This window comes from Pristis pectinata, chromosome 6, assembly GCF_009764475.1.
Source record: "Pristis pectinata isolate sPriPec2 chromosome 6, sPriPec2.1.pri, whole genome shotgun sequence".
Taxonomy (NCBI): domain Eukaryota; kingdom Metazoa; phylum Chordata; class Chondrichthyes; order Rhinopristiformes; family Pristidae; genus Pristis; species Pristis pectinata.
This window is the reverse complement of record NC_067410.1, coordinates 21383470-21407784: the sequence shown is the minus strand read 5'-3', so window position 1 is coordinate 21407784 and position 24315 is coordinate 21383470. Positions and strand designations below refer to the sequence as shown.

The 24315-nt window shown below is 42.1% G+C and overlaps 1 long non-coding RNA gene across 1 annotated transcript; it reads right to left on the bottom strand.

The window, feature by feature from the left end:
- Window positions 1-432: 432 nt before the first annotated feature.
- On the bottom strand, window positions 433-22454 carry LOC127571806 (uncharacterized). Its single transcript, XR_007956517.1, has 4 exons — window positions 22389-22454; window positions 15990-16129; window positions 15119-15206; window positions 433-1274 (listed from the first exon to the last, which is right to left on the bottom strand). It is a non-coding gene; the product is annotated as an uncharacterized LOC127571806 (long non-coding RNA).
- Between the last annotated feature and the right edge of the window lie 1861 nt (window positions 22455-24315).

Below are 24315 nucleotides of genomic sequence, written 5' to 3'. Positions count from 1 at the left end.
CTCCCCTGTTCTTTGCAATGTCGCCATGGGATATTTTATCTTGAACAAAGAGTTCAGACTGCCTTCATTTAACATGACATCCACAAGTTGAAACTTTCTGTCAGTTCAACATTCCCTCTACCGCATCAAAGTATCAGGCTGGATTATGTGTTCAAGTATCTGGTCAGAGAAACAACCCATAACATTCAGACTCAGAGCAAGTGGTAATAATTACAATATTTTTTGTGTTTAGAGGTAAATTTCACTTCATTGATTTCTAAAAAGAAAAGAGCTAATTGAGTGTTTGTATTTTGGTTTTAAGGGTAATAGATAGAAAACTGTGGGCTGGCAAGGTGCAGGTGGAATTTTTACCCTCAGGGTTTTTTTTTTAAAGATTTGATTGAACCAAACCTGGTTTTTGGACTGCCGTTGGATGGCCTGAAGCAGTGAATTTCTTGATGGAGTTGTATTTACAAACATAAATTTTATTGCATATTTCTAATAACACCTGTGCACACCTGGAATGAGACAGCACATGAGATTTACGGTGAACACTCATGAACTGGGTTGCTGGAGATTTGCCATAACCCAGTGTCTGTTACTGCACGGTTCAGTGTCAAACCAATCAATCCAGTTTACAACAGAGCCAATCTGCAATTCTCAACTGGATTTTCTGATTTACTACATCAAGCTACAGTATCAAGCACATAATTTTCTCTAATGGGACACTGTGTCCAATTAAACTTTTCAATGTTTTTATGCAAAAATGTATTTACATCATAAATGTAGAAATATAACCAATTATCCATCTTAAGTAGAATATTTGCAAGCAATAGTTTGCTTTAAATTGAACTAATCATATCCATGCACTCAATCTGTTTTACTACTATGTGTCCCCCATGAACCTGATTCCAAAAGCAGTGTGCTGAAGCATCCATACCTTATGTCTTGACTTGGATATTAATTGCTCTGGCCTACCGATGCCTTCAAAAATTGGTCTTTTCACATTAATCCATTGTTCAGCGTTCAGTTTGACAGCACCTCGGCCTGGATCTTTACCGCCTACAGGAGCAAGTCCAATGGCCAAAAGGATCTCCAAGGCTTTCACCAAAGTGCACAGCATTCTGCCTTGAAAGTATATCATCAATACTTCAGTGTTTTTGGGCCAATAAACTCCACATCTAACGAAGCTTCAGGGGGTACTGTCTCCAGTGGTTCAAGTAGCTCACCACCACTTTCTCAAAAGTCACAAGGGATGGGCAATAAATCCTGGCCTTGACAGTGATGCTAATGTCCTATAAATGAATAAGAAAAGAGTTCCTCATAATCACAAAAACCTCACCATCTCAATTAATCTCATGTTAGCAGTTCAAAAAGATCCACCTCTTTCAAATCAAAACCAAAGTCTTTCTGTGATTGACACAACAACTTTTTCTATCCAATTCACTCAGAGGTAAACATTGGTAATGGCCTATTTTAGGAGGCATAATCATTGTATGCTTTATCTCAAAGGTCTGACTTTGAGTCTCAAGCCCCTTTTGATTATCTGGAGGAGCTAATATCTCCTGTCACATCTACACCAGCACTTCATCTATTTTACCCAGATGTAAAATTGGGGCACTCACCTCACTGGCAATAACCCTAAGCAAGTCCTGGAAATGGGAGGGAATGACCTCCAGTACTGTAGATTTGAGGGAGAATTCCTGTTCCTCCTGGCACCGTGGCAGTGTTTTACAAATATATTTTATAAAAGTTCTTGCCATAGGTTGTTTAGGCTGTAGCCTCTGCTGAAGAATTCTTGCTGTAATGTAATTGAAGCCAAAACCAGAATTTAGGTCCTTCACTTACTTATGCAAAACAGGTTTAATGGCTGGTATTGACACCTGTTTATCCAATAACTTTTAAGCATCCATGGTGCATGAGATAATTGTGCCCAAATAAACTACTGTTGCAGCTGGATGACTGGTTTAATAGGACTATGAACTCAATTTTGATTTTATAGGATTCTACTGTCATACATTCATAGCAATACTGCCAAATGACAATGTGACATTTTCCTAATGAAATTGCATTCCAAAATATGAAATCTTTTGTTAAGAATTTCCTTTCATGCAAGTTTTTATTATAAAACTATAGATTCTATTCAATGTTAATAGGAATTTTGACTGATCATTCTGTCCAATTAAAATTTGGATGCAACATGCTAAGTACTTCAGAACTCTTGTTCAAACACTCTATACAGTAGTTTCAAGATATACACTCAGTACAAACTCAGTAGTTTCAAGATATACACAGTTACATGATTACAAAGATTAAAAATCCAAACTACTGTTCAATGAATTTTAATACATATTAGTGTTATCTTGATTCAAATCCAATACTATTGATCAAAATGAGAAGGTTATTAATCAATCTATAATCTTAAACAGAATACATTGATAAATATTTATGATCTGGTGCTGAATACAACTTGTGTAGCCAGTCATGCTTGAAGAGCATTTTAAATTTAGTAAACCACAATCTTAAACAACAAATTCTATAATTTCTGCAAAAGCAGATGTCCATTTAAGATTTATAATCCAATAGGGATTATTTAAGCATGACCCCAGTTTTTGAAAAGTTATTAGCTCCTGCTGATTTAACCTCTGTATACAAGTTGTAAAGGACTTGAGGAGTCAGGAAGTGAGCCATTTGCTACAGCATATCTGGCCTCTGACCTAATCTTGTCGCCAGCAAAAGTTTATGATTGGACCAGTAGGTTTCTGTTCAATGGTGGTATCCAGGATGTTGATGGTAGGGATTTGGTGATGGTAATACCGTTGAATGCCAAGGAGAAGTAGTTAGACTCTCACCTGGTATGTGTTTGACACAAATATTACTTGCTACATTTCAGGCCATGGATAAATGTTGCCTAGATCTTGCTGCATGCGAGTAGGGACACATTCATTATCTGAGGAGTTATGAAAGGAATTTTCTCATCTCCGTCGCACGCAGGATGCCTCCAGCTCAACCAGCACCTCAATGATTCTTAGTCTTAGGCAGAAACAGTTTTTGCAGCTATGGACATTTGTGACAACGTCATTATCCACAATGTACAACCATGCGTCATTGTCATTTGTTCTTGATTAATTACTACTTGGGTATCTGCAATTTATTTCAGTTGAGTTCTAGATTTATTGAATGGGTTAAATTATCTTGATGTGAAATAAACTGATCATTAACTGTACTTAATTATATGGTTATTTATTTGTTATTAGCGTGTGTACAGACAGTTAAATTGGATTGATTCTCATGTTTTCCAAGGAAAGCTGACCTGCTACTTGGGAAAAGGGGTGGTTATAAGGGAAGCTTTAAAGCAGGAGAGAGGCTGAGAATTTAGGGAAGGAATTTCAGACAGTGGGGGTCCCAGTATCTTAAGGATACCATTTCCAATTCTAGTACAGGGAAAGGACACCAAATCAGGCCCATGGAAGGTTTGATTCAAGTTGTAGAGATGGATGATATTACAGGTATAGTAAGCAGAAGATCATGAAAGGATTTTTACATTAAAGTCAGGGCTTTAAATTTGAGGCACCCTGGGGATTGGAAACTAATTCAAATGGGATTAGAAACCAAGAGAGGTTAGCCAGCACTTGGGTGAATAAAGCAGGCAAAGCACAGAAAGCCTCAACATTGATAACCATACCCATAGTTATCATTTGATTGGATCTCTGGATCCTGCCAAGAGTTGGGCCTGCATTGAGGGTATGAGTAGGTTACACTAAAGGCCTGGCTTGCCAGATACAACTCAGGAGGCTTGAGAACCTGAACAACCAGAGCATACTTCCATATATGTCTTGTACCTACTTAAGAGAAGAAATATATGGGGTCATTGCTGTACTGATGCGAGCGTTCAGAAATAGCAGAAGCCCAAGGAGTCCGAGTTGGAGCAGTGAGAGTGAAGGGAGGTTGGCTTGTCTTCTTTCAGGAGAACAAAACACGTTAACGTACATGAGCCATGGACTGTGCTATAGTGAACGTGTGGAAGGCTCAGCTGCATGGGTTGAGGCCTGGGTGGGGCAAGGGAAAGGGTGGGTTGAGAGGGGGTTTTTGGAAAAAAGAAAAAAGGGTAGGGGATTCAATAGTTAGGAGAATAGACATGTATTTCTGTGACAACAGATGTGACCAGAATGCTAAGATGTATTCCTGGTTCTAGGGCCATTCACTGAACAACTGCAGGGCATTCTGAAAGGGGAGGGTGAAGATCCAAAGGTTGTGGTTGACATGTGTATCAATGACAGAGGGAGAAAGTGAATGCTGTTCTGCAGACAAAGCTTAGGAAGCAAGAAGCTAAAAAAAAAATCAGGATGTTTAAAGAAAATAAACTCTGGATTACTGCCATTGCCATTGGCTGGTGAGTACTAAAGTATGAAAGGGAAGAAAAATGAATGCCTGGAGAGCAGACATAGAAGAGAATGCTTTGGCTCGCCGAGGATCTTCTGGGAGAGGTGGGACAACATACGAGCAAGGTTTGCATCTCAACAGGAACAGGGAGCCCAAGGGTAGAAACAGAAAGGAGAAAAACTAAAATGGGAGATAGAAAATAAGAATATTTTGGAAGGCAAAGAGAAAAGAGAATGCACTAGTGCAGGACAATGACAGAGGTAATGATAACCAATGTTTTAGGAAGGGGCAGAGCAATCGAGTACAAGGGCACATTAGGAAATAGTAGGGGAAGATGATGAGGTAAAATTAAAGACTTTATGTGAGTGCACTTGGTATTCAGAACATGACAGATATATTGAAAAAACAACAAGATGCTGGAGGAACTCAGCAGATCAGGCAGCAGAGATGGTCAACCTTTCGGGTCAGGACCCTTCTTCAGGTAAGTCCTGAAGTAGGTTCCTGACCCAAAACGTTGACCATCTGTTTTTCTCCATGGATGCTGCCTGGCCTTCTGAGTTCCTCCAGTATCTTGTTTTTTTTTTCCCCATCTAGATTCCAGCATCTGCTGTCCTTTGTTTCTCGTAGGAATGAGGTCCTGAAAAAAGACTATAGAGAATTAGGAAGGAAGTTGAGAAGCAGGACCTCAAAGGTAGTGATTTCTGGATTACTGCCTGTGCTAAGTCACAGTCGGTATAGGAACAGAATGAGGAGGAGGTTAAATGCATGGCTGAGGGATTGGAGTAAGGAGCAGGGATTCAGATTTCTGGTTCACTGGGGCCTTTTTTGGGGAAGGTATGACCTGTTCAAAGAGGACGGGTTGCACTTGACTTCCAGGGGGACCAATATCCTGGCGGGGAGGTTTGCTAAGGCTACTAGGGAGGGTTTAAACTAGAATTGTTGGGGGGGTGGGATCTGAACTGGAGAGACTGGGGAAGAGCTGTTTGGCTCTCAAATAGAGAAAGCTAGTAGTAGGTATGATAGGCAGGTGATAAAGAAGGGATGTGCTTAGACAGGTTTGAGATGTGTCTATTTTAACGCAAGGAGTATTGTGAACAAGGCGGATGAGCTCAGAGCTTGGATCAATACTTGGAGATATGATGTGGTGGCCATTACGAAGACTTGGATGGCTCAGGGACTGGAATGGTTGCTTCAAGTGCTGGGTTTTAGATGTTTCAGAAAGGACAGGGAGGGAGGTAAAAGAGGTGGGGGAGCGGCACTGTTGATCAGAGATAGTGTCACAGCTGCGGAAAAGGTGGACGTCGTGGAAGGACTGTCTACAGAGTCTCTGTGGGTGGAGGCTAGAAACAGGAAGGGGTCAATAACTTTACTGGGTGTTTTTTTATAGGCCGCCCAATAGTAACAGGGATATTGAGGAGCAGATAGGGAAGCAGATCCCAGAAAGTTGTGAGAATAACAGAGTTGTTGAGATGGGGGATTTTAATTTCCCAAACATCGACTGGTATCTCCAGACAGTGAGGGGTTTAGATGGGGAGGAGTTTGTTAAGTGTGTTCAGGAAGGATTCTTGACACAATATGTAGATAGGCCTACAAGAGGCGCGGCTGTGCTTGATTTGGTATTGGGAAATGAACCTGGTCAAGTGTCAGATCTCTCAGTGGGTGAACATTTTGGTGACAGTGATCATAATTCTATCTCCTTTACATTAGCACTGGAGAGAGATAGGAACAGACAGACTAGAAAGGTGTTTACTTGGAGTAAAGGGAATTATGAGGCTCTCAGGTAGGAAATTGGAAGATTAAATTTGGAACAGATGTTCTCAGGGAAAAGTACGGAAGAAATGTGGCAAATATTAAGGGGAAATTTGTGTGGAGTTCTGCATAGGCATGTTCCAATGAGACAGGGGAGTCACAAGAGGATACAGGAACCGTGGTGTACAAAGGCTATAATAAATCTAGTCAAAAGGAAAAGAAAAGCTTACAAAAGGTACAGAGAGCTAGGTAATGTTGGAGATCTGGAAGAGTATAAGGCTAATAGGAAGGAGCTTGAGAAGGAGATTAGGAGAGCCAGAAGGGGGCATGAGAAGGCCTTGGCGGGCAGGATTAAGGAAAACCCCAAGGTATCCTACAGGTATGTGAAGAGCAAGAGAATAAGATGCAAAAGAATAGGGCCTATCAAGTGCAGCAGTGGGAAAGTGTGTATGGATCCGGAAGAAATGGCGGAGGTACTTAATGAATACTTTACATCAGTATTCACTATGGAAAAAGATCTGGGGGATTGTAGCGAGGAATTGCAGCAGGCTGAAAAGCTTGAGCATGTAGATATTAGGAAAGAGGAGGTACTGAAACTATTGGAAAGCATCAAGTTGGATAAGTTGCTGGGACCGGATGAGATGTACACCAGGCTGCTGTGGGATGTGAGGGAAGAGATTGTGGAGCCTCTGACGATGATCTTTGCATCATCGATGGAGACTGGAGAGGTTCCAGAAGATTGGAGGGTTGCGGATGTTGTTCCCTTATTCAAGAAGGGGAGTAGGGATAGCCCAGGGAATTATAGACCAGTGAGTCTCACCTCAGTGGTTGGTAAGCTAATGGAGAAGATCCTGAGAGGCAGGATTTATGAAGATTTGGAGAGGTATAATATAATTAGGAATAGTCAGCATGGCTTCGTCAAGGGCAGGTCCTGCCTTACGAGCCTGACTGAATTTTTTGAGGATGTGACTAAACACATTGATGAAGGGAGAGCAGTAGATGTAGTGTATATGGATTTCAGCAAAGCGTTTGATAAGGTACCCCATGCAAGGCTTAATGAGAAAGTAAGGAGGCATGGGATCCAAGGGGGCATTGCAGTGTGGATCCAGAACTGGCTGGCCCACAGAAGGCAAAGAGTGGTTGTTGAAGGGTCGTATTCTGCGTGGAGGTCGGTGACCAGTGGTGTACCTCAGAGATCTGTACTGGGACCCTTACTATTTGTGATTTTTATAAATGACCTGGATGAGGAAGTGGAGGGGTGGGTTAGTAAGTTTGCGGATGACACGAAGGTTGGGGGTCTTGTGGATAGTTTGGAGGGCTGTCAGAGGTTACAGAGGGACATAGATAGGATGCAAAGTTGGGCTGAGAAGTGGCAGATGCAGTTCAACCCAGATAAGTGTGAAGTGGTTCATTTTGGTAGGTCAAATATGATGGCAGAATATAGTCTTAATGGTAGGACTCTTGGCAGTGTGGAGGATCAGAGGGATCTTGGGGTCCGAGTCCATAGGACGCTCAAAGCAGCTGCGCAGGTTGACTCTATGGTTAAGAGGGCATATGGTGTATTGTCCTTCATCAATCGGGGAATTGAATTTAGGAGCTGAGAGGTATTGTTGTAGCTATATAGGTCCCTGGTCAGACCCCACTTGGAGTACTGTGCTCAGTTCTGGTCACCTCACTATAGGAAGGATGTGGAAGCCATAGAAAGGGTGCAGAGGAGATTTACTAGGATGCTGCCTGGAATGCGGAGCATGCCTCATGAAAGTAGGTTGAGGGAACTTGGCCTTTTCTCCTTGGAGCGACGGAGGATGAAGGGGGACCTGATAGCGGTATATAAGATGATGAGAGGGATTGATCGGGTAGATAGTCAGAGGCTTTTCCCCAGGGCTGAAAGGGTGGCCACAAGAGGACATAGGTTTAAGGTGCTGGGGAGTAGGTATAGGGGAGATGTCAGGGGTAAGTTTTTTTACTCAGAGAGTGGTGAGTGCATGGAATGGGCTGCCAGCAACGGTGGTGGAGGCGGACACAATAGGGTCTTTTAAGAGACTGTTGGATAGGTACATGGAGCTGAGAAAAATAGAGGGCTATGGGTAAGCATAGTAATTTCTAGGGTAGGGACATGTTCAGCGCAGCTTTGTGGGCCAAAGGGCCTGAATTGTGCTGTAGTTTTTCTATGTTCTATGTAATAGATACATTGATGACACCAAATGGGTTTGATCTGTTTGCCATTGCAGAGATATGGTTGCCACGTGACCAAGGATAGACACTGAATTGACAATGTGGAAGAATAGACAGATAGGAAAAGATGGTGTAGGAGCTTTATTAATAAGGGACTTTTGGGATATAAAATCAGCTTGGATATTGATGAGAAACAGTAAGAAGTCAATGATGGGAGTAGTTTAGAGGTCCACAAACAACAGTTGTACTGTAGGAGAAAAAAATGAATCAAAAAGTAATAGGGACTTGAAAGGAACTGCGATTTTAATCACCATATATGTTAGGCAAACCAAAGTCCATAGCATGTAGTTGGGGTGTTTTTTTTTAAGAGTAATATATGGAGGAACCAACCAAGGAGAGGTTATTTTAGATCTGATGTGATCTAATGTGATAGAATTAATTAATGATTTCATAGTAATGTACCTTTTAGAAAGGAGTGATCACAACAGAGTAGAATTTCAAATTCACTTTGAGGGTGAGAAACCTGGGTTGGGAGTTAATGTCCTAAGCTTGATCATAATTAAAATAACACAAGGACAGAGTTATCTAAAGTGGACAGGGTGAATAGATTAAAAGGTAATGAGGTTCATGAGATGTGGCTGACATGCAAGGAGATATCTTGTGAATCTCAGCATAGATATATTCCAGTAAGAAAAAGGCCCTGAGAGGAATGCACCATCCTAACTAAAGAGGTGAAGAATGGTATCAAATTAAAAGGAAAGGCATTCAGTGTGGCAAATATTTATGGCAGGCCAGATGAGTGGGAAAGCAACAAACAATGACTTAAGGAAATATAGAAAGTGAGTAAACTAGCAAATAGTATAAAAACTAGACAGAGCTTCTACAGGCTCTGTCTAATTCTGTCTCTATCTACAGGCTCTGTCAAGGTAGAGGTACATTCATCTCTTAAAGGACGAGACTGGGGAATTAATGGGAAATAGATATCAGGGAAGTTCTGAACAATTATTTAGATCAGCCATCATGGTAGAAGACACTAAAAATATTCCAAAAATAACAAAAAAAAGAGAGGGAAGAGCTTAAAATGATCTCTATTACTAAAGGGAAAGTACACAGCAAAATAATGGGTTGTAGCGACTCACCATCCGAGCAAGCGAACCAGCTCGGTGGTTGGGTCGCGCGTCGTCAGAGCGGCGAGGCCCAAGATGGCGTTGGGCCTTCGTCTTCCCCGAGCAATGGGGAGAACCCGCGCGTGGGAAAAGTTTGATGACGTAGCGCATACATCATTTCCGTTTTCGGTGGGCGGGAACCGTTCCTCTTAAAAGGCCCACGCAAGGCTGGAAAATAAATCAGTTTTTGTTCTGCAGCCCACCGACTAGTGTCTTGCTTTCACATTGCGGTAACAGCCGCTACATTGGTGACCCCAACGGTCCAAACGGATTTTGGACCTGCACAATGGACGACAACGCAGCAGCCAACGCAGTGGCACTCAAGCTGCCCACCTTTTGGACACTTCGGCCCAGCGTCTGGTTCGACCAGGCTGAAGCACAATTCCAACTTCGGCAGATCACCTCCGACTCCACAAAGTACTACCACGTGGTCAGCTCTCTGGACCAGGAGACAGCCGCCCAGGTCGGAGACTTCATCCAGTCTCCTCCGGAGGAGGATAAGTACCCGGCTTTCAAAGACCTTATTCAGACCTTCGGCCTCTCCCGTCGCAAGTGCGCCACCTGCCTGCTTCATCTCAATGGCCTGGGGGACAGATCCCCATCGGCCCTAATGAACGAGATGCTGGCCTTGGCTGAGGGGCACAAGCCTTGCCTAATGTTCGAACAGGCCTTCCTCGAACAACTACCCGATGACATTCACCTGCTGTTGGCCGACGCCAATTTCAGCAACCCATGTGAGGTGGCTGCCCGGGCAGATGTCCTGTGGAAGGCGGAATGCGAGAGCGGGTCATTCGTTGGCCAAATCGCCAGGCTGTGAGCCCAACACCTACCTAAACCACTCCCAGCAACCGAGCGACCACAGCCCAGAAACACAGATGACGACACTGGCGACCAGCTGCGTTTCTACCATCAGAGGTGGGGCGCGGAGGCCTGTCGATGCCACTCACCCTGCAATTTCCAGGGAAACGCCAGGGCCAGCTGCCGCTGATAGCTACGACAGCTGGTCACCAACACAGCCTCCTATTCGTTCGGGACAAGCAGTCCGGGTGTCGTTTCCTCATCAATACTGGAGCAGAGGTCAGTATTTTGCCCCCGACCAGCCGCGACGCTCGTAACAGGCAACAAGGTCCTGTACTCAATGCCGCAAACGGCACAATGATATGGACTTTCGGTACCTGTACAGTTCAATTACAATTCGGTGACAACCATTTTACCTGGAACTTTACCCTTGCCGCTGCCGCCCGGCCACTCCTGGGAGCCGATTTCCTTCATCCCTGTAGCAGCCCGTATCATGCGCCCTTTGTTCTCGCTGACGTCTGGCTAGGGCAAGGACATCACCTGGAACGACGAGGCTGCAGCTGCCTTCATTAAGGCCAAGGATGCCCTGGCAGAAGCCGTGATGCTGGTACACCCTAGGACAGACGTCCCAACCGCCCTCACGGTGGACGCATCCAACACCATGGTTGGTGGAGTACCGGAACAACTAATCAAAGGCTGTTGGCAACCCTTGGCATTTTTCAGCAGGCACCTTAGACCACCCAAACTGAAATACAGTGCTTTTGATCGGGAACTTCTAGTGCTGTACCTGGCAGTCTGGCATTTCTGGCACTTTTTAGAAGGCAGGCCTTTCACCGACCATAAGCCTTTGTCCTTCGCCTTCTCCAAGGTCTCCGATCCCTGGTCAGCTCGTCAGCAGTGACATTTGTCCTATAGTTACGAATTCACAACGGATATCCAACGTCTCTGGAAAGGACAATGTCGTTGCTGACGCACTTTCCAGACCAACCATCCACAGCCTGTCCCTGGGTGTTGACTACATGGCCCTGGCTGATGCACAGCAAGCCGACGACAAGCTGCCCAGCTACAGAACCGCCGTCTTGGGCCTGCAGCTCCCAAGATTTTTTTTGTTGATCCAGGTCAGCAGACCCTCCTTTGCGACATCGCAACAGGTCAACCCTGCCCTGTAGTTCCTGCAGCCTGGCGGAAACGCGTTTTCGACTCGGTACACGGGTTGGCGCACCTGTCCATCAGATCAACTGTTCGACTGGTTGCCAGCAAGTTCGCTTGGCATGGCCTGCGCAAACAGGTCAGTGAGTGGGCCAGGACTTGTCCACACTGCCAGACATCAAAAATCCAACGACACACCAAGGTCCCGCCACAGCAGTTCGAGCCTACCCGTAGAAGGTTCGACCACATCGACGTCGACCTCGTTGGTCCTCTGTCAGTTTCAAGAGGAGCCCGGTACCTCCTTACCATCGTGGACCGGTTCACGAGGTGGCCAGAGGCAACCCCTCTATCTAACATCACAACTGATTCCTGCGCCCGGGCACTGCTCACAATTTGGATCTCATGTTTTGGTGTTCTAGCCCACATCACTTCAGACAGGGGCACCCAGTTTACCTCCAGCCTCTGGTCTGCATTAGCGAACATGCTAGGGATGCAGCTGCACACCACCACGGCCTACCACCCTCAATCAAACGGGTTGGTGGAACGTTTCCACCGCCATCTGAAATCAGCCCTGATGGCCCACCTGAAAGGTCCTAACTGGGTCGACGAACTGCCTTGGGTCCTGCTCGGCATACGCACTGCCCCCAAGGAAGATCTCCATGCTTCGTCAGCTGAACTCGTGTACGGTGCGCCCCTGGTTCATCCCAGGGGATTTCATACCCACCCTTCGGGGCCAAGAGGAACAACCCATGGCAGTCCTGGAAAGACTGCGTGAGAGGCTCGGCAGCTTGGCACCGATTCCCACTTTGCGGCACAGTCAAGCACCATCCTGTGAGCCCAAGGAACTACGAGACTGTAAGTTCGTTTTCGTTTGCAGGGGCACACCCCGGGCACCGTTGCAACAACCATATGAGGGGCCGTTCCGGGTCATCAGGAATAATAGGTCCACCTTTATTTTGGACACTGGGGGCAAGGAAGAGGTCTTCACAACGGACCGCCTCAAACCAGCCCATTTAGATCTACAACAACCGGTCGAGGTCCCAACACTGCAACGCAGAGGCCGACCTCCTAAGCAACGGCTAGCACAGCCCGCAAACCTTGGGGACCGTATCGCCACTTCGGGGGGGGGGGGGGTGTAGTGACTCACCATCCGAGCAAGCAAACTGGCTCGGCGGTCAGGTCGTGCGTCGTCAGAGCGGCGAGGTCCAAGATGGCGTTGGGCCTTCGTCTTCCCTGAGCGACAGGGAGAACCCGCGTGTGGGAAAAGTTTGATGACGTAGCGCATACATCATTTCTGTTTTTGGTCGGGCAGGGAACCATTCCTCTTAAAAGGCCCATGCAAGGCAGGAAAATAAATCATCTTTTGTTCTGCAGCCCACCGACTAGTGTCTTGCTTTCACATCGCGGTAGCAGCCGCTACAGGGTCAAAGAACTGACAGGTCCCCTGGATCTGATTGTCTGCATCCTGGGATCTTAAAAGCAAGCAGCTGTAGAGACAGTGGATATATTAACTGTAATACTGGAGATGTCCTAGAGGATGGGTAAACCACAAATGTAACACCACTATTCAAGAAAGGGAGACAAAAGTCAGAAACTATGGGGCTGTTAGCCTCACATTTGAAATTGGAAAATTGCTGGAATATATTATTCAGAAGGTTACAGCAGGGAATTTAGAAAGTCATAAAGCAATCAAGCAGTCAACACGGCTTTAAGAAAGGAAAATCACATTTTACATTTGCTAGAGTCCTTTAAGGATGTTACAAACTGGGTGGATGACACAGAATCAGTTAATATAGTGTTTTTAGACTTCTAGAAGGGTTTGGTAAGTGCCAATTAAAAAGTTACTTCACAAGACGTGAATGCATGGGGTTAGGGTAACATATGGCATGAGCAGGAGAATGGCTAATTATTAGAGAACAATCGGGATAAATGGGTCTTATTCGGACTGGCAATTAGTAACTAATGGAATGCTACAGGCATCAGTGCTGTGGCCTCAACTATTTACAATCTATATAAATGTCTTGGATGAAGGGACAGAGTATAGTGTAGTCAAGTTTACTGATGAGACCAGAGTGGGTAGGGTGAGCAAGTTGAGACAGGACACAAAAAACATGCAAAGGGATAGAAATAAATTAAGTGAATGAGCAAGAGATTAGCAGATTGAATGAACTATGGGAAAATGTGAGATTATCCACTTTGGAAAAAAGAATAAACAGGATAATAGTTATTTGAATAAAGTGAGACTGCAAAATGTTGTGGTAATATAGGGATCTGGGGGTCCTAGTGCATGATACATGAAGGATTAGCATGAAGCTAGAGCAAGTAATTAGGAAGGTTAGTGGAATATGGGCCTATATTGCAAGGGTATGGAGTACAAAAGTAAGGTATTGGTATATTATTGTCACTTGTACCGAGGTACAGTGAAAAGCTTGTCTTACAAACCGATTGTACAGGTCAATTCATTACACAGTGCAGTTACATTGAGTCAGTACAGAGTGCATTGATGTAGTACAGGTACAAACAATAACAGTACAGAATAAAGTGTCACAGCGACAGAGAAAGTGCAGTGCAATAAGGAAGTTTTGATGCAACTTTACAAGGTGGTGGAGAGAGCGCAGCTGAAGTATAGTCTATACTTCATAGTAAGTCATATTGGTCTTCATATTAAGGGATGGAGAAACTTGCATTGGAGACAGTGCAGAGAAGGTTCATTTGGTTGATTCCAGAATTGAAGGGGCTGATATATATAATACACATATAATATGTATTTTACAATAAATTGAACCAAGGTCTCTGATGCTGAGGTAGTGGCTCTACTATTTGTGCCAAAATTCATTTGGAATGCTCAAATGGGAGTTGAAGGAATGAAATCATGTTGAAGGTATCAGAAGTCATGGAGGATAATCTCTTGAATGTGGAGGCTGGGATAGAAGGTGAGTACCAGAGGAACTTCAGCTGGAAGGAAAGGGAGTGAGAACAGAAGTGCTGGGAATAAGAGAGATTCATTTGGGAGCCCTGTCAATGATGTGGAGGGCAAGCCACAGTTAAGGAAAAAAGACTAGCTTATAAAATTATGGGAAATCTACCACCCTTATCCAAACTAATTTATATGTGACTCCAGATCCACCAAAGTGGTTGACCCTTAACAGCTTCCATAGTTCAAGGTTAATTAGGGATAGACAATAAATATTAACATCTGGAATAAACAGGTTTAAAAACAACACTAACCTAGGTCATTGTATGCTATGTGTCTGGCTGTTGCCAGGCTTATAATGTGGTTACTTGTTAATTTTTGATTTATCAATGCATCAACATTAGTTCTGCTGCATAATGTTCAGCAGGACTAATGTTCATCATTTTTCCCCACAGCAGGATTGTGATTGAGCAACATCATTCTGCAGCTTTTCTGGTTTTCCCCAGAGAGAGATCAATTATATTCATTATGCCATTTGGGGATCTGTGGGCCCTTATTACATTCTGCATTAACCAAAAACAATTTTATTCCCTCAATATCTAGCTGGAATGTGCTCACCCATATCAAACTTACCTAGGTTCTGTCTAATGCCTTCACTTCATGCTAATTACATGTCCAAAACATATTTGAAGCATCTTCTTGGGGTTATAGGCTAATTACAGCAATGGCTTATCAGAACATGCCCGAACACCAATTGCAAGGAGCAAATTGAATGAAGTTTTTTGTAAATTATTTTGAAACATACCAGTGGGTTCTTGAAAGAAAACTTCAGATGTTCCAACCAAAGAAAGGCATTTAAAATAAAACTTTGTGTTGAAGCCACAAGATGGTCACTGAAAAACAAGATGAAGACAAAGTAGGAAGAGATAAATTAACATAAAGAATAATCTTGCAAATTTTTAGAACTTCAAGATCTGTTACAAGCTGATATCTACACTTGATGGAATATTGGGCCCCAAGAAAGACCATCTCTCCACAATATTTTCCTGCTAGGTTCCTAATTTAGTTATCTCTTTCTCTTGTTGGACATTACTCAAAGATAGCACTTCTGCAGAATTATAGATGTACGAGTTAAAAAACCTCCCCAGAAACAAGTACACATAATTGTTTCTCTGGTTTCAGGTAGCCTAGGTAGATGCAAGAAATACTTTAGCGCTAGTTTCTGGTATCCTGGTCAACTTGAATAACACAATTAACATCACCTAAAAAAGTCTAGTTATTTATCTCATTGTTCCTTCCAAACTGTGTTATTTTTCTCCCATATTTACCAGCATCATTACACTTCAAAAATGATTCAATACCTTGGGTACACTTCCAGACTAAGGACGTGAATGGTAATATATAAAGAGAATTTTTTTCAGTCAGCCATCAAAGTCAATTGTGCTGCCTTTATATCATCTGTGGTGTGTAAATGTGGTTGGTATCATCTACCACAGAACTTTCCTTTGTGGTTTCTTTGAAGTGTGTAATATATAACTTTTTTTTAAGTAATTCTTTAATAATGAACAATCCTACTTAGATGGCGTGATCCATGTTTGTAAATAGGCCAAAAGTGATCTGAATCAATGGTTGTAACCATTTCTTGTGACAAATGTGCTGGTTAGCAAGTACTTTACCTTCAATAGATGCGAACACTTCCTCCTCCACATCCCCATGCAGTGTCCCTCACATAAAACCTGCTTCTCAATATCCATTGATATAGTGGTCAGGATAACACATGGGGTCAACAAGTACCAGCTTGCTCTTCGGAGGTTGCCTGATAAAGTAATAAAGAAGAAAATGTCAAATTCTTGCCTCTAACCATCAACTTTAAACATTAAGGCAAAGAAAAAGTTTGCAGATACTGGAAACCTGAAGTATGAAGAGAAAATACTAGTATTTCCAGAAGTAGTCAGCAGGTTAAGCAGTGGAGAGAGAAACAGAATTAACATTTCAGGTTAATGACCTTTAATTGGAACTGGGAAAAGACATAAATTAAGCAAGTTTTAGGTTGTAGAGAAAATGGGTTTGGGCAGACGAGATGGACATTAGTGACGGAGTGGAGGCCAAGTGAGTGACTGGCACAAGCACTGCTGGTGCCAGTTGAAAGATAGTGGTAAAGGTTAGTGAATTCACCTGAAAGGGAGACTCTGAGATTTCAGTCACTTTAATTCTATCCCAATCTGACCTCCCTATTTTTGGCCTTTGATGCTGTTCCAATGGAACTTAACAAAAACTCAAACAAAAGGAGCACCTAGTCTTCTAATTTGCACATTACAGCCTTCCAGACTCAACAATGAATTCAATAATTTCAGATGACGTCATTCCAGTCTTGTATCTCACATTTACTGCATTCAGTTTTTCTCACCTCCCCCCCCCTTTTTTTTTAAAGTGTTTCAGATTCCATTCATCTCCTGTTTACAACTGCCCCAGGCATACTGTTTGTTATTCACCAGCCTTACTACCCTCTTTCAGCTAGCACCTGAGTCTTTCATTCTTTCCTCATCTCCACACAATCACAGATCTTTTTCTTTGTTCTCCACACCACTTCTCCATTTCTCTACAATTTCAGACTTGTCTCATTTCTAACTTTTCACAGTTCAGATGAAAGGTCATTGACCTAAAATGTCAATCTTGTTTTTCTTCATGAATGCTGCCTGACCTGCTGATTATTTCCAGTGTTTTCTGTTTTTTATTTCAAGTTTATTCATTGTTTGACCTGTGATTTTACTGCAGTCAGATGTGTGTCTGCGCACACGTGAACAGACAACTCTCTGGTGATGTGAACACCAACTTCAGCTTGAAAAACCCTCTAGCTTCTCCATTGCTCACTCTCAAACTGCTTTCACTGCCAAAAATTCCAAGGCAATCTCTTATAAAGTCAATGATGAGAATTATTTCATTTGTTCATGGGATATGGACATCATTAGCAAGGTCAACATTTGTTGTCCATCCCTAACTGATCCCTTGGCTTTACCAGAGGCTGGGCAGAGTCAATTACTGCAATTGCACATGTGCTGGAGTGGGTAAGGATGACAGATTTTCTTTCCTGAAGAACAATGGTGAACCAAATGAACATACGTGTCTGTTATCAGATGTAAAAAGCAACTATGAATAGCAGGCAGAGGAAATATTGGAAATACACTGAGGAATAATATTGTTACTGAGTGCACAGATTCAGGGTCACATTCCAGCATGAAACCCATTAACACCCGTATGCATGGAGTTGGCAGTTGGAGTGGCAAAGAAAATCTGGTGAAAAAAGAAAAGTGGTACTGAGGGAGAATGAGCTGATGTATAATTTAAACCCAGCAATCACAGTAAATAAATAACCACTGAGGTAAGTTAAAGAAGTGATGTCATTATCAACACGCAGGGGGGATTTATCAGAACACAAGGAAATGAAGTATATTGGGTCCTTTGTGTATTAAGTAGCTTTACTGGTTAATGTTCACTTGGAACAAATAACCATTTAATACCAGCTCTAGTGAGTGGAGGTCAAAGGAAATATTTTACTGAACACGAATACTGATCTTATCAACACTATGTTTATATCATTGTGGTGTTTCGTAGAAGTGGAATTTGGTAGATGTGATGAAAAATGACTGGAAGAATACTTGCTGCTACAACACCTGATTTATATGCAGTGAGGTTTGACACCAAACTTTCCCCCTCCAGGCAGGTTCCAGGAAGAAGGTTTTGCCAGCTCATTTTCTACTTTGCATCACCTCTGCACTACCTGAGGGTTGGTATTCCTGGAAAATCCTTGATACTTAGTACCTGGAATGGGAGTCCGGTCTTATGATGAAAGGTTGATAAGGCTAGGCTTGCATCTGAATTAGAGCTTGGAAATGGGTCCTTCAACCCAACAAGTCTGTGCCAACCACCCATTTTTATACTAATTCTAACATTACCCATTATTAAGCAACAACCCCTTCCAAACTCTATCACTCATCTACACTCTAGGGACAATTTACAGTAGCTAATTAATCTAGCAACCCCACAAATTTGGGATGTGGGAGCAAACTCACACAGTCACAAAAACACCATGCAAACTCCACATACGTCAGGATCAAACCAGGGACGCTGGAGCTGTGAGGCAGTAACTCTACTCATGCCACTCAATGTGCTACCCTGCTGACCCATTCCACTGCTGGAGTTCAAACACACAGAATCCTGAGGGGTCTTGATTAGGTAGATGTGGAGATCATGGCCCCTCTTGTGAGAGAAAATAAAGGGCAAGACATATGAGCTGATTATTTTTTCCCTCTCAGTGTTGTGGGTCTTCAGAACACTCTTCAGAGTCTTTGAATATTTTGAGGGAAAGTAGATGGGTACTTCATAAGTAGGGGGTGAAAGATTAACATGGGTAGATGGGAATGTGAAGTTGCAGTTACAATCAGATCAGCCATGAACTTATATGATCTTATTAAAGGTGAAAGGATGCAGAAAAGATTCATAAGGATGTTGTCAGGACTGGAGGGCTTTAGTTATAGGGAGAAACCAGATAGGCTGGATCTGTGTCCCCTGGAGTGAAGGAGGCTAAGGGTGGCCTAATGAAGGTTTATAAAATCATGAGGGGCAAAGAAAGGTGGATTCTCACAGTCTTTTTCCCAGGATAGGGGAGTTTAAAACTAGAGGGCATAGGTTTAAGGTGAGAGGAGAAAGATTTAAAGGGGACCCAGAAGGGCAAGTTTTTCAACACAGAAGGTGGTGGGTATATGGAATGAGCTGCCAAATGAAGTGGTAGAGGTGGGTATGATTACACTTAAAAGACATTTGGTTAGCTACAAGGGTAGGAAAGATTTAGAGGGATATGAGCCAAATGGGATTAGCTCAGGAAGACACATTGGTTGGCATGGATGAGTTAGACCAAAGGACCTGTTTTCCAGCTGTATAACTCTATGACTCTAAATGGCAAAGCCGGTTTGAGGGGACAAGTGACCTACTGCTCCCAGTTCATATGAAGATGTATTCTCAATCAGGGATAAGTCCAAGCTGAAGTATAAAGCATTATCAAGTGGCACACTTCTGCCATTGCACACTTGCATTTCCTATTTAAGAGCTTTGTGAACTTTTTCTATGACGTATGTCCGTTTGAGTGAAGTCTTGGATACAAGCAGGAGGTGGTCAAATCTTGCAGGAACTACAAATCCAGGAGGTCAACATGCTATTTTTTAAATTTACTAATTTACTGAGTAAATTACAGTGTAAGCAAATTGAAGATCAAAACCAACCCACTACATAATGTGACTGAATTAAGTTTTATTTATTACCTCTGGAGTAGATGTTGTGTTTAACCCCACAACCCCGGGTTCTTGTTTAGGTATGTTAGATGGGCTTTAATAAATGTGGTTTTTATTGCATCTTTTCACTCTACATGTGGAAGAAGAAAGTGTTCTGAGTTATAAAGGGCAGTAAGATTTCCCCAATCCCCACCATTTTTAATACTTCTGACATTGTCAACACCTGTTACCATGCTCTAACATATCAAAATAAGAGCGTCATCCAAAGGTATTCCTTTGATAAATCATTGCAGGGACACAAAGAAACAACTTGTTCATATGTGCTTCAAAATATATTTTAAATATTCTAGGAAGTTGCATCAGAACATTGTCCACTCAGTGAGAAGGCAGGCAGGCATATACCATTTTACCAATGGTAAGGAGAATTACACATCTGCAGCAAAGAGAAATATGTTCTAAAGATCTGCCAATATTCTTCCCTCTTTACTCCTTTCTCTAGGCATTCTGCTTCTTTGGAATACAGCTGAAGGGGTTCTGCGCCCACTCAGATACTTCCTGACCTTTATTCATGTGTGCTTTGACGGTAAACACTGACAGACCACTTTATAGCAAAGCTTGATTCTAAGTCCACGTGAGATCCCAGGATATACATTTTCAGGTCAATGGTAAACGGCTGTAGCAAGTCTGTCCATTTTTTGACTCACTAACCTGAGATGTCATGACCATTTGTAGTAATTTTTTTCACAACTGACTTAAATGATCTAACACTATGAAGGTTGGAATGATCTTGAAATCTCCCTACTTTGTAATGTTTAATGACTTCCTGAATAAAGTTGCCATGTCATTGAGGAAAATGTTTAGCTTCTAGTTTCCCAAACAAATCAAAATTTTGGTCATCGTGGAATGAAATGATGAGAATAACATTACTTTTCACAGTTCAACAAATCTGTATCTATCCAAAGTAAAAGATATGATTTCTGACAAGTTGCATTTAAAAATCAGAAGTTAAATCTGAGTTCAGTGCAGAACAGAATAATTTGCACAAATGACACCAGGTCAAGTCTGTTCATTTGGGATATGGTTCAAACTTGTATTGTAACAAACTTTTGTTGGTGTTGAAACACTATTGGTAATTTAAGATGCAGCTATTCTACCTTTGACACGTTAATGCGTAGAAATACACAAGTATAAAGAATCCACTTTACTTGTCCTCACCCAGCATCAAAGGGACAACAGTGGGTCAGTTACCCTTTAATCCATTGCTTGGTTTTCCCTTCCATAGACTTTGTCAAACAGCCAAAGTCCATATAAATCTTAGACCAGAGTTACCATTGATTCCATGGTCTATTACCAGTCTTACACAGTTGATCAATTTATATTACAGACACAAATCAAATTTAGGAAACTGATCTATATGCATCATGACTGCATGGTGCTCAACTACTAAACATTAGAATTTTTATAAAAGTGTACTTCTAAGTATCAAAATGCAAGCTCCAGATAAGATCAGCTTTATGTATTATGATGTCCATTTTGTTGCAGCAAAGTCTTGTGATTATATCATGTCAGGCACAGGATTAGGGCTGAACAAACTAAAGTATTGTAGAAGCTTGAAATCTGAAGTAAATAAGATGCTTGAAAATTCATTAGGTCATACAGCATCTGTGGAAATAGTAACAATTAACAGTTCTGATGAAGGGTCTCAGACTGGAAACAATACTTATTTCTCTTTCCTCATACCTGCCTGACCTGCTGAGATTTTCCAGCATTTTATTTTTAATTACAGGATTTGGACTACTGTTCTTGCAGATTAGAAACGTCACATGGGTTGAGTGTTCCCTTTGCTCCTTTGTAATTTCACTATGAAGTGGGTTGTGTGGTGTCAGGAGGATTGTCAGTACAAGTTCCATTGTGGTTAAAGTTATTGCAAGAATATAAGTTTGCTCTTTGGTGTGTCATCATGTGATACTTTGATACCTGACAAGCCTAAAGAAAATTCAGCAGCAGTAAGCTGCGAGCAGTCTGCATACAATGAAAAGGTAATTGAAGGTTTAATTAACTGTTATCAGATAGCAAGTTACAACATATCAGAATTATGCAGAACCATAATTTAATAAATTGTATGCATACATTTCTTTTAGTATTTGAGCTAGGAAAGTAATATTTCATAATGCATTCAGTTTAAGAGATAAACATTTATTGGGCTCTCTAGAGGAAAGTGTTTTGCAATTTTTTTTTCCTGTGGTGGAATTCTAAGACAGTTGAAATTTGAGACAAACTGTTACTCTTTAGTTACAGTAGGGAATCAACAGGTATGGTGTTGTGGTGCAGATTAGCCAAGAGCTAGTACAATAGCAGTGTGTTCAACGGGCTGAGTGGCCTGCTTCTGTTGGAGTTCCTATTCTAGCCTGAGGGCACTTAAATGGATCGTTTCTACTGATGAAATACCTCAGGAACAAAACTGAAACAAACTTGCCTTCCAGCCCAGTAAAGTTATTTTGGAAACAGATACCTGCATAAGACCCTAGTGTCTTGTAAAATGGAAACTTTAGCATACACTCTTCATTTGAATTGTTCCAAGTTAAACGCACTTTGAAAGGATTCAGGGTATTGCCGCATTATTGCAAACGCAAAAGAAATGTTTTAAATAGGATCCAAATACCAAACGTTTTTTTTCAGTTGGTCATTTGAATGTAATTGCTTTGCGAGGATTGGACGGGAGAGAAAACTGGAGGATTTTAATGGGATAAATCGAGATGACTTCGTTCTTCCCCTCCCTCCGAGGCTTACCTTCTTCAAATGCAACCGATGAACGAACAAACTCTCCCCCAAGGTGTTGAAGAGCGAAGACTCCGCTGAAGCCCTGCTCCAGGGTGGGTGTTGATTGCCTTAAGGGCGGAGTCTCATCTCCTGTTAAAGCTGGGAGACTTTGGAATAGTTTTTAACTATCAACCTTGTTTTAATTTAACTTTAATTCAAGTGTTATTTAAAACACTAATAAATAAATTAAATCAATAAAATATAGTAAAATGAGTAACAAAATAAATAATCCACATTTTTCCTCCTAGCCTCTCCTAATTACCTCCGGAGTTGTGAATTCCCCGTTCAAATAAATAGGGACAGATTAGGATCGCGGAATCAGATTCCCGAGTGCAATAGGCTGACATTCGGCACTCAACTGGACCTGGATGGCTGGTGGGCCTGTACCAATCCCAGATGCAGTATCCGAGAGGGGCTGAAGGCCTTTGGAAGCACCAGCCATGGGCTGTATGATTCGGTCCAAAGAGCTTCTGCAGTTTAGTTATTGAGGTTAGAGTATGCGACAGATAAACTTTGGAGGAAACCTGTCTTTGGGGCTAAATTTTCAAGTGAACGCTTAGTGGCAAGAAAAGTCACTCATGTTTTCTGTCCAGATTTCACCACACGGGCCTAGTGTGGGTGGAAGGCAGGAGAATTGGGGAGACGGGAGTTGACAGGCCCACGAGTGAGATTAGGTTACAGGGATACAAATGGGGGAATTAGATTGATGAGATTATGCTGTGAGCTGACATAATCTCAATGGGCCAAATGGCCTCCTCCTATGTGAAAAGAAAATACAAAAAATGGGAACATGAGGGGGCAAAGAGTGGGAAGAATTTCTGAAGTGTGTATAAGAGAACTTTCTTGACTAGTAAGTTTCTAACCAATGTGGAAGGTGGCATTGGTGGATTTAGTTCTGGAAAATGAGCCGGATCAAGTGATCAGTGGGAGCATGGTTAAGAACTAGTGACCCTGATGTCATAAGCTTTAGAATTGATGTGGAACAGAATATAGATTACTCCAAGGTAAGAAAAATAAATTGAAAAATGGCTATTTCAATGGGACAAATGAAAACACATTGCCCTGGGTAAATTGGAATCAAAATCTGACAGGCAAAACTATTTGAACAATGGGAAATCAAACTAGGGATATTGCTATGAAGGAGAAAGATTGGGAAATTAAAGCCAAATGAACAAAGAGAGAGAGAGAGAGTAAAATAGAGTAGTAAAGAAAGAGCATATGACAAATGCCAGTTGTTAACACAAGTGCAAACATAAAATTACATAAAATCCAGGAAGGAAGAGCAAATAAGCAAGAACATGGGAAACAACTGGCATCAAATATAAAAGAGGGTCCAAAGATGTTTTGTAGGCATGTGGTCAGGAAAAGGATTATTAAAGAAGAGGTGGGGCTGGTCAAAAAGATCAGCTCAGGGAACATGACTGGGTATTATGTTAATACTTTAAATTGGTTTTTACCAAGGAAGAAGATGCTGCTGAAAGTTCTGTAAAGGAAGGAGTAATTGAAAATCTGTTTGGTCTGAAAATTGATACAGGGGAAGTATTGGAAAGGATAGTTGTGTTTAAAGTGGAGAAATAATCTGGTCAAGGTGTACGCATTCTAGATTACTGACGGAAGTGAGAGAGGAAATTGCAAATAATCTATAGATACTGGGGGTTGTTGCCAGATGACTGGAGAATTGCAAATATTACACCCTTGTTCAACAAAGGATGTAGGAATAAACAGACAGTCAAATATACGTTGCTGATGGGGAAAATTTTAGAAAGAATAATCAAGTACAATGTTGGCAGTCACTTAGACAAGTGTGGATTGGTTAGAGAAATCAAGCATGATTTGCTAAACACATTGCGTCTATCTTAATAGAGTTTTTAATGAAGTAACAGAGAGGGTAACAAAG